We start from the raw sequence: 10,192 nt of genomic DNA on the forward strand, positions 1-10,192 counted from the left end.
AAATCAAGTCATAGTGGTAATGCGTTAGTAGTTGCTAACGAGCTGTGTAAGGACATGCAACGTTTGAACCTTGAAATAGTAAGTGGTGAAAGCCTTGAGGGAATGATGAATGCCTTGACCATCCAGCCGTCAATATTCGATTAGATTAGGGAGAATCAAGCTGGTGATGTAAAGTTAGAGCGAATCAAGGAAAAGATTCGCAAGGCAAGGAGTTAGAATTCCGAATCCATGATGATGGAAGTTTGAGGTACAAAGGCAGGTGGTGCGTGCCTCAAAAGTGTGGAGAATTGAAGGGGAAATTAATAAAAGGAGGGCCTAATACGCCATATTTTGTGCACCCAGGTGGTGACAAGTTGTATAAGGACTTGAAAAAGATCTATTGGTGGCCAAGAATGAAGAACGAAGTGGCTGAATTTGTGGCTAAATGTCTGACTTTTCAGAAGGTCAAGATAGAGCACATGAGACCTCAAGGAAAGGTCCAACCTTTAGAGATTCCAAGCTGGAAATGGGACTGTATTTCTATGGACTTCGTCACTTGTTTACCTAAGTCGAAAACCGGAAATGATACAATTTGGGTTGTGGTAGATAGGTTGACCAAGTCAGCAGTGTTTATACAAATGAAGGAAACCTGAAAAATGGAACAACTTGCTAAAGCTTACATTAAGAATGTTGTGAGGTTACATGGAGTTCCTAAGGATATCGTATCAGAGAGGGATTCAAGGTTTCTTTCTAATTTCTGGAAGAGTGTGCAGAAGAGCTTTAGTACGACATTGAAAACGAGTACAGCCTTCCACCCAGCCACAGATGGACAAACTGAGAGAACCATCCAAACCCTTGAGCTCATGCTTCGGGCATGCATCATTGATTTCCAAGGAAGTTGGGAAGATAGCCTGGATTTTATTGAGTTTTCATATAACAATAGTTATCATGCTAGTATTGGAATGGCACCATTTGTATGGACGAAAGTGTAGGAGTCCCCTTTGTTGGAACGACATTAGTGAAACCGTAGTGTTGAGACCTCAAATGATAGAGGACACCATGAACCAAATCCGAACCATCCAATCAAAGATTCAAGCGGCGCAGGATCGCCAAAAGAGTTATGCAGACTCGAAACGTAGGGATGAAGAGTTCAACATAGGTGATAAGGTGTTGCTCAATGTGTCACCAATGAAAGGTGTCATGAGATTTGGAAAGAACGGGAAGTTAAGCCCCAAGTAGATAGGCCCATATGAAATCTTCACTAGTGGAAAAAGGGTCATTTGCATCGCACATTTAAGTGCATTTGCGTCGCACATTGTGCGTGGCAAAAGCTCTCGACGCAAATGACCCTTATTTGCGTCGCACATTAAGCAAATGTGCGAGGCAAATGACTTTTCAGGTACCATGTTGAAAAGTCATTTGCCACGCACATTAGCTTAATGTGCGACGCAAATGACTTTTTAGGCGCCAAAAAAATAAGTCATTTGCCTCGCACAATAGCTTAATGTGCGACGCAAATGACAATTTGAGCGCCAAAAAAGTAAGTCATTTGCCTCGCACAATAGCTTAATGTGCGACGCAAATGACATTTTTGGCGCCAGAAAATTAAGTCTTTTGCGTCGCACATTAAGCTAACGTGCATGGCAAATGACTTATTTTTTGTTTTTTTTAAATTTGTTTTTTAATATTTTAGTTGGAAATTCCGTCATGATCGTCTTTGAAATTAGACGCTTCCCAATACCGGGAATACATTTATAAATAATACCTGTCACAAAAGTTTACAGCGTAATTAACGTTCCCAGTAAAAGGCAATTAAATTCGTCAAAGATCAACCAACATGTTACAACAAACATAAAATTATTACAACAAAGGTAGCTAGCTAGAGATCGAGTTCATATTACAAATTAAGCTTAAAATTCGACATTGTTCACAAAGTAATCTGCCCAAAAATCTTTCACCTCATTAATCTCCTCCGGTGAATAAGGCAATGTTCTTGAAAAATCCTAAAAAAGTGTAAATAATTCAATTTTTCAACGATCGATGAATATAATAGTTTTGTGTACTTCAATTTATTATATAAAGTACGTAGTTTATGAGAACATACCTTAGTAAGATCTTGACTATTACCATGATTCATTATTATGTCGTACATAAAACGCATGACGTAGTAGCCACAATCTAGTGATCCCGGTTGTTGAGCACACTACATGCATTAAAATAAATAACACAAGTAAAATTTCTATCAAATTGTATGTTATAATTTTGAAAAACTTGATTCTTAGGTAAATAATAAACTAATTATATCAAGGCTAATTGGGTCGTTTTAGGTCATATTTGGGCAAAAATGACGTTTTCGAACCCAACTTTGAACTAAAGAACCTAAGGAATGTTTTCAAACATATTACACGCTTAATATGCATATTTACAACTTTCTAAGGCTCTTTACAATCTATTATATCACATTTAAGGCTAATTGGGTCGTTCTATGACATATTTGGGCAAAAATGGCGTTTTTGAACCCAACTTTGAACTAAAGAACCTAAGGAATGTTTTTAAACTTATTACACGTTTAATATGCATATTTACAACTTTCTAAGGCTCTTTACAATCTATTATTTCACATTTAAGGCTAATTGGGTCGTTCTAGGTCATATTTGGGCAAAAATGACGTTTCGAACCCAACTTTGAACTAAAGAACCTAAGGAATGTTTTCAAACTTATTACACGTTTAATATGCATATTTACAACTTTCTAAATCTCTTTACAATCTATTATTTCACATTTAAGGCTAATTGGGTCGTTCTATGTCATATTTGAGCAAAAATGGCGTTTTCGAACCCAACTTTGAACTAAAGAACCTAAGGAATGTTTTCAAACGTATTACACGTTTAATATGCATATTTACAACTTTCTAAGGCTCTTTACAATCTATTATTTCACATTTATGGCTAATTGGGTCGTTCTAGGACATATTTAGGCAAAAATGAAGTTTTCGAACCCAACTTTTAAATAAAGAACCTAAGGAATGTTTTCAAACTTATTACACGTTTAATATGCATATTTACAACTTTCTAAGGCTCTTTACAATCTATTATTAACAAAGTTGAGTAGTTACATGATTTCTGTGATTGAATGTCCGTTTTCTAGTAACATGGTCCACTTTGTCTTGTTTATTACATTCAAATAAAGCAAGGTGCATTGGTTTGAAGATATTACCAAGATCCTTTGATGCGAAATTTCAAAGCATATTCCAGCTTGCTAAACGGTTAGGACTCTTGTTCGTTACCATTTCTTCTTTTTCTTGATCAGGAGAACTATTTTTCACTAATAACATAATCAAGGTTGATAGTGATAGTTCTACCAGATACCATATTAAACTTTCATCCATGAAAAAATTATACCAATAATTGAAAGTTTTAATAGAAACGATTCTTGAGCAACATCAAGGTAGAAGTTCATTAAATAATAGGATTACCACTTCTGGATGCCTGTTTCATTGAAGAGTTAGGAACTGCTAACTTCTTTGGTGTACCAGCTCTACCTCTCTTATAGACTTGTGAGAATCATCTGCCTCTGGGGAACATTCACTAAAGTTAAGAACGATCGGCTCCTTTCCTGCAAATTTTTGTACACAATCAGTTGAGATCTACCCTAGATTCATATCATGGGCCTTATGGCACTAGGTAATGCAAGTTATTATAGGAAGAATATAATGCCACATAGCTTACATTATATAGCATTGTCTTCATAAAATAGGTAAATTATATTATCAGCTCAGAAATTAACCAATCATTGGTTCCACGAACTCTATTTGCTCCATACTCAATAACAGAATAAACAACCAGCTACAGCTGCTGTCATGTGTCGAGTACAAACTTAATTAACAAAGTAGCCAAGTTTACAGAAGGCACCAACAGCTAGTGTAATAATGAACTGTACAAAGCCGGAAAGCTTGCACTTACCCCCGTATGCTGCTTCGTTGCACATCTTAGACATCTGCAAAATGAAAATACTTACATAAGTTTGTTAACCATAAGAACGTCTTAGGAACGCAAATGACGGTTGTCTAGAATCTCCACATAACATAATTGAATTAAAAGCATGTCAAATTTCCAATTAGGGTTCGATATTGAGATACTAGAATCTGTCAAATTTCCCATCCACAAAAATAAAAACAACCCTGAAATATGGTTTTTACAGAATCCACCAATATGAGTAGAATTTAAAGCTTCTGCATCAAACTTCTCATGTAATTTCCTATATTCACAGCCATATAATTGCATAACCATTTCATTACCATAAAATTAAGCAATAATTTCAATTACCCTAAAAAACAAGTGTCCGTAATTCCACAATTAGATAACAACCAAATATTAAGTTTCTAAACACTCGAAATCAATCGCATAACACTTCAAATACTGACAAACTATAGCTAATAATCAGATTCTCGTACTAACTGGAAATTAAACTCAAATTAAGCATCTTAATACATAATCTACATAGAGTTCTACGATTATTAACGAATATTGAAGTGAAATTTACTAGTTCCAAATTTCCCAAAATTCAATCAAACAACAAATTAAACCTAAAATTCCCAACCATGAACCCTAAATGTATAAGAATCACCAAGTAAAGTGGATAGAAATTTCCCCAATTACGCTACCAGCTTCTAAAAAAGACAATTTAAACCAGAACTTTCATCCAAAACCCTAATATTGAACGAATCTGTATTGTACCTGTTGCTATATAAAACCATATAATTTGATGCCAAAGAAATAAGTTGCAGATTTGACGACTCACCGGATAACAATCTTAAATCAATAGATAACAAAAAACTAAAACCCTAGGTTCACCAAAATCAACATAAGAAAGGGGAAAAACATGATAAACTTCGGAACTAGGGTATGAGAGAGAGAAAGTACCGGAACTGCAAACCATTCATACTGCTTCGATATTTCGCCTTCATCGTCGCGCCGGAACCTAGCGTTTGTCCTCTTGTTATTTTCGCGCTCTTTTCAAGGATTTTGGAATTTTCGGTCTTAATTATAGTGATTGGAATTTTTGAGGAGAGAGAATGTTGTAGGAGCCTTCAACTGGACGAGGAGGGTGGCGGAGAAAGAGAGGTTTTGAGTGTTGAGGTTTCAAGCTTTGGAATGAAGGGGATGAGAGAGAAAGAGAGGTATGGAGGAAGGTAGGCGGAACATGTGTGAATGGAAAAAAAGGTAAAGTGAAAAAAGAATTTCAACGACTAACTCAGTGCGTCGCAGAATAATAAATCAGCGACGCAATTGACTGAATATATTTCTATCTGTCAACTGCGTCGCTGGTTTATTAATCTGCGACGTAAAATTAATTAATATTGAGTCGCAGTTTAATAAATCAACGACGCAATTGACTTACTTTAAAGATAATCAGTAATTTGCGTCGCTCAAAATTAAACTGCGACGCTGTAGACACCTACTTTTGTCCCCATTCCCGAAAGGGAAAGGTTCGATGATGAAAACATAAATCTACACTTGACAACGCATCTCCTATAAAATAAACGAATCTCAATTCCCCTTTTTATTTCACCCGAAACCTGCTATTTATGGAAACCTGCTGTGAGGGGGTCGAAAAAGCGCGAGGCTAATGCGTGACCTCGTCCCTCGTGGGTGTGACGATTCTTTTTATTCAATCAAGTGTAATTGGATTTCCTGTGAGTTTACACCCAATTGACTAGTAATATAGGAGTCGCCATTCAGTTTTTAACGACATTGAGAAAAACTGACAAAACCCGGTTATCGTGACATAAAGGGAGTGCAATTATGTTTGACCACGACGGCCGTAGGTTCCCTTGTGATCCCTGGTGTGGGGATCTCTTAACATACACCCGCAAGGTAGAGATTGAGGGTTCGGGGGACTGTAACTACCGAGAGGATTACTTCGCTCGTCGATAACTCCAGAGGCAGGATATCCTTACTAGCTCAGCATAAATAATTGAAGGGACATGCGTTAACTATTAAACTAATCTGAATTGATTTTAGCAATATGCAACATATAATACTAATTCGATCGTGATTATCTGATTTAAATAGCATTAAGGGACCTAGCATGATAATCCGATTTCCCAAAAATATTATATTTGTTAGGCGTGATAGAACAATCAGATTAGGTTAGTTTAACAGTTCATAAAAGGGCGAGGAAAGCAGTTAAATCATCGAAAAGGGACACATTACGACGCACCCTTGAGTGGTGCGTCACGGTTCTCAGAAAACTAACCACTTTGACTTTGCTATTTCTCCTTTTTATTTTAACGAATCTCAATTATGGGACAGGATACGTTCTGTTCGATTTATGGATCGATTGCGACAGAACACGTGAACAATTTCGCAGCGAGAGGCTTAGGCTAAGGGTTGGAGTCAATACTCAGAATATAATTATGTGTTGTGTGTGTTCTTTTCACGTCGAACTTAGGGGTCTATTTATAGGAAAAAGTGGCGTAGAAAGATAGTTTTTCAGGAATTTGAATACGAAATGGATTAGGAAAAGAATCCGTCCCAGGTATTTTCGGCGCCCAGCTCTGGGCGTCAAAGATTTCGGCGCCCAGGGCTGGGCGTTGAAAATAGGGTCTGGCAGATTTCTTTGTCAGATTGGACTCTAGAGTATGGAGTTCATTAAGAGACTTAATCCGAGTTATTTGGTGCGTATCAATTTACGACGGAATGCGTCTGGGCCCTTTACGAACTTTAGGTTCGTTATGAGTTTAATTAATACGTTAACTCTTTTATCGAACTGCGATAGGAATAGAATTCCTTTTACAATTTCTATCTCTTTTAGGATTTATGTTGGAGTGCAACACCTAATTCTGACAGGTTCCTATCTTTTTATTCTTACTACTTTTAGCAACTACCCTTTACGGTAGTTACTATTTTTAGCAGGTTTCCATAAATAGCAGGTTTCGGGTGACATGAAAAGGGGAATTGAGATTCGTTATTTTATAGGAGATGCGTTGTCAAGTGGAGATTTACGTTTTCATCATCGAACCTTCCCTTTCGGGAATGGGGACAAAAGTAGGTGTCTACAGTTAGCCCCCACTTTGACCGAGTCTTGGAATAAGACGATGGTCAAAGTATCAGACGGAGTGCGTCGCACAAGCCATGGTGACCTGTTTTGGCGAGGGTCTCACGATCCCCCAAGTGATAACATTTGACTTAAGGGTCATCACTTGAAGTGTCGACATATCCCTCACGTGTCATTGGGATTTGTCAACGAATAGTATAGAAACTTCCTCACTTTGTCATTGGAAGGATCTAAAGGTGCGCAGAAACTCCCTCACTTTGTCATTGGGAGTAGCTACAGAGTTTTTCGAAATCAAAGCTATAAAGTGTAATTGGGCCTGGCCAAGCCCAATCACGAGGTAAAATGTTTTTTAAAATTCTCATTTTCAAGGCTAGTTAAACGAGAAAACCGCCTTGTTTTTATAGGACGTAAAACGAAGGAAAATCCAGCACCCTGGTTTTTATAGGACGTAAAATGAAGGAAAATCCAGCACCCTTGTTTTTATAGGACGTAAAACGAAGGAAAATCCAGCAAAAGTTATCGCTGCAGCGACTAAGGACCTGCGCGGTTTAATGGCGCAGACCCCGCCGGCTAAAGATGGCGAGCCTGTCCGCTAAGGGTGGACACCCCGTCCGATAGAAGTGGACGAATCTGTTTTCGAAATTTGAAAATAAGGACCTACGCGGTTTGTGGCGTAGACCCCGCCGGCTAAAGATGGCGAGCCTGTTTTAAATTTGAAGACTTTATTTTTCGAAAACTGAGGACCTGCGCGGCTAGTGACGCAGACCCCGCCCGCTGAAGGTGGGCGAGCCCTGTCCGCTAAGGGTGGACGCCCCGCTCGCTGGAGGTGAGCGAACCTGAATTCGACTTTTCGATTTGGGATTCGTGTGCCGCGATCTTGCCCGATTGAGGTGGGCAAGTCCCTATTTCATTTCTTTTCTTGTGATTTCTTTTGAGAATTTCTTTTCATTTATTCTTGCAGGAGCGAATTCTTTCAAGGGATGATCGGATTTAGTTGCAACCTGAATGTGGGTTGACAACATGCTTAGACGGACCATTGTCTTGTGGTCATCATCCTTTATGGTTTTGAGTTAGTCCTTACGGCTCAATTTTTCCACTACCTGGGTCCTTGATTAGGGGACTATGTATAGGTACGACCTTTGTCTTGAGGTCGTAAACCGGTTTATTTTTTATTTTTTGAGACATCCAAACACGGGACTTCGTATAGCGTAGTCTGGGAATATTGTTTTTAACTTTGTATACTCTATATTTTCTTTCGAGCCCCCAAGAATTCGTGCTTGACGGTCATTTCTTGTTGAAGAGGTTCCTTGGGGATACTCATTTCGTAATGTCCTTGATCGTGTTTGGGATTGCGCTCGTAAGTGCGAGCGATCTTTGTAGTGGCGTGCTACTTTTAACAAAGCCTGAGGTGCAGGGCCCTATAAAAGTCAGAGCTGTTTTTTTTTTTGGGTCTGTGATCATTTTCGGCGCCCAAGCCTGGGCGTTAAAGATTTCGGCGCCCAGCGCTGGGCGCTGAAAATAATTTCTGGCGAGGTTTCTTGATGACATAGTTGGCCTCTTGTTCATTCGCTTATTTCACTTGGAAGTTCTATGTATTCTCTCTTCTTTTGTTTTTTTCTTTGTTTTTAGAACGTGATGATTTTCTTGAGAAGCCGTAGCCGATTGGTGGACTACGGTGCTTGTTGCTTTGGGGCGATTATTTTAAGGAACTATTGCTCTTAAGGCGTACAGTTATTGCGATAGTTGGGCGAGTCTATATGGCCCGAGGAACATACCTTGAGGTGTAAGACTTTGATCGCTCTTATATTTTTTTGAACGTGTTCGTGAATGATGATATGTATGTGCGAACGAGCGTTCATAGAATGGCCGTTGTGTGCGGTCCATTAATTAGATTGCTTGAATTGTTTCATTTTTTTTTTGAGCAACGACTGATTTTGAATAGTTTGCTTGGAAGCTTGATAGGGTTCAGGCCCATTCATGAAGTGGGTTCAAACATCGTGCCCTTTCGATTGTTCAAACATTTGCTTCGAGATTTTTTTTATTTTGATATGGTTGTTTCGTAGCTTGGAGCTCCCAAGTATGCATGTTGGGATGCTTCCTTTTGGCGTACGATTTTTGTAGGTTCTTTCGAGAAAGATGCCTTGGGGTTCCGCTCGTGTAGGTGCGAGCTATCCCTTCCGTGGTAGGTAATATTTTGCTACCTTTAATCCTTAATGTAGAAGTCGTGTGGCTTGCATTTTGAATTTGGGCGATAAGTAGTCTTTGCCTCTTTTACACGTGCTCTTGGTCGTGCCTACATTAGTGCAACATGCCTTACTCTTCTTTTAGACTTGTACCGTGGGACGGTTGAACTTATGGTGCGACGTAGGCTTGTGTGGCCTAACGGCGTGTCTTAGAACATTCTTCCAGGTGTTGGGATATCATTTGCATTGGAGTATTTCATCATGCCTTGTTCAGGCGCTCGAATAAGTGTAGCACCTTCTGCGTGGGTTTGCACGGCTTATTACTTTGTTCGATGCGAGGATTCATAGGTGTTTCTTTCTTGTTTTTATATCAGGGCAAGATTTAGCAAGCAGAGATATTCAGCGCCAAGGCTGGGACGTTAAAGATATCGGCGCCCAGCTCTGGGCGTTGAAAATGATTTCTGGGCAGAACTTTGACAGTTTTTTTTTTGATTTTTTTTTCTTTCGCTTTTGCTTTGGAACGATGTAGACTGTGTAACGGACGCTTTATAGGGCGAGCGTTATGTGCAGTGGTTTGATCGGAGTTTTGGTGACTAGCGATTTTCAGTTACCCTTGTTAGTGGGGTGACTTTATATATTCTAAGTAGTGCTTTAGAACTTGGGAGGGGTTGTAGCCATTCTAAGGTTCGTTTTGCACGATTAAAGCTTTGGATTGAGCCCCTATGACATATGTATAGCATTAGCGTCGAGAATTTGCGATAAAATCGTCATTTCGAGCATTTTTAGAGTGTTTTTCTCAAGCCCCCAATTGTAGCTACGGGATTGGCTTGGTGCTATAATGCTTTGCATACGTTTTTATGCATTCATGGTGACACGGATCATGAATAGTTTGAACCAGACTCGTTTAGTGCGAGGTACGTTCGGGTAGTGATTTGCTACTTTTCCTGTAAATGTCGTATTGTGCGACATTG

This window comes from Spinacia oleracea, chromosome 2, assembly GCF_020520425.1.
Source record: "Spinacia oleracea cultivar Varoflay chromosome 2, BTI_SOV_V1, whole genome shotgun sequence".
NCBI classification, from domain to species: domain Eukaryota; kingdom Viridiplantae; phylum Streptophyta; class Magnoliopsida; order Caryophyllales; family Amaranthaceae; genus Spinacia; species Spinacia oleracea.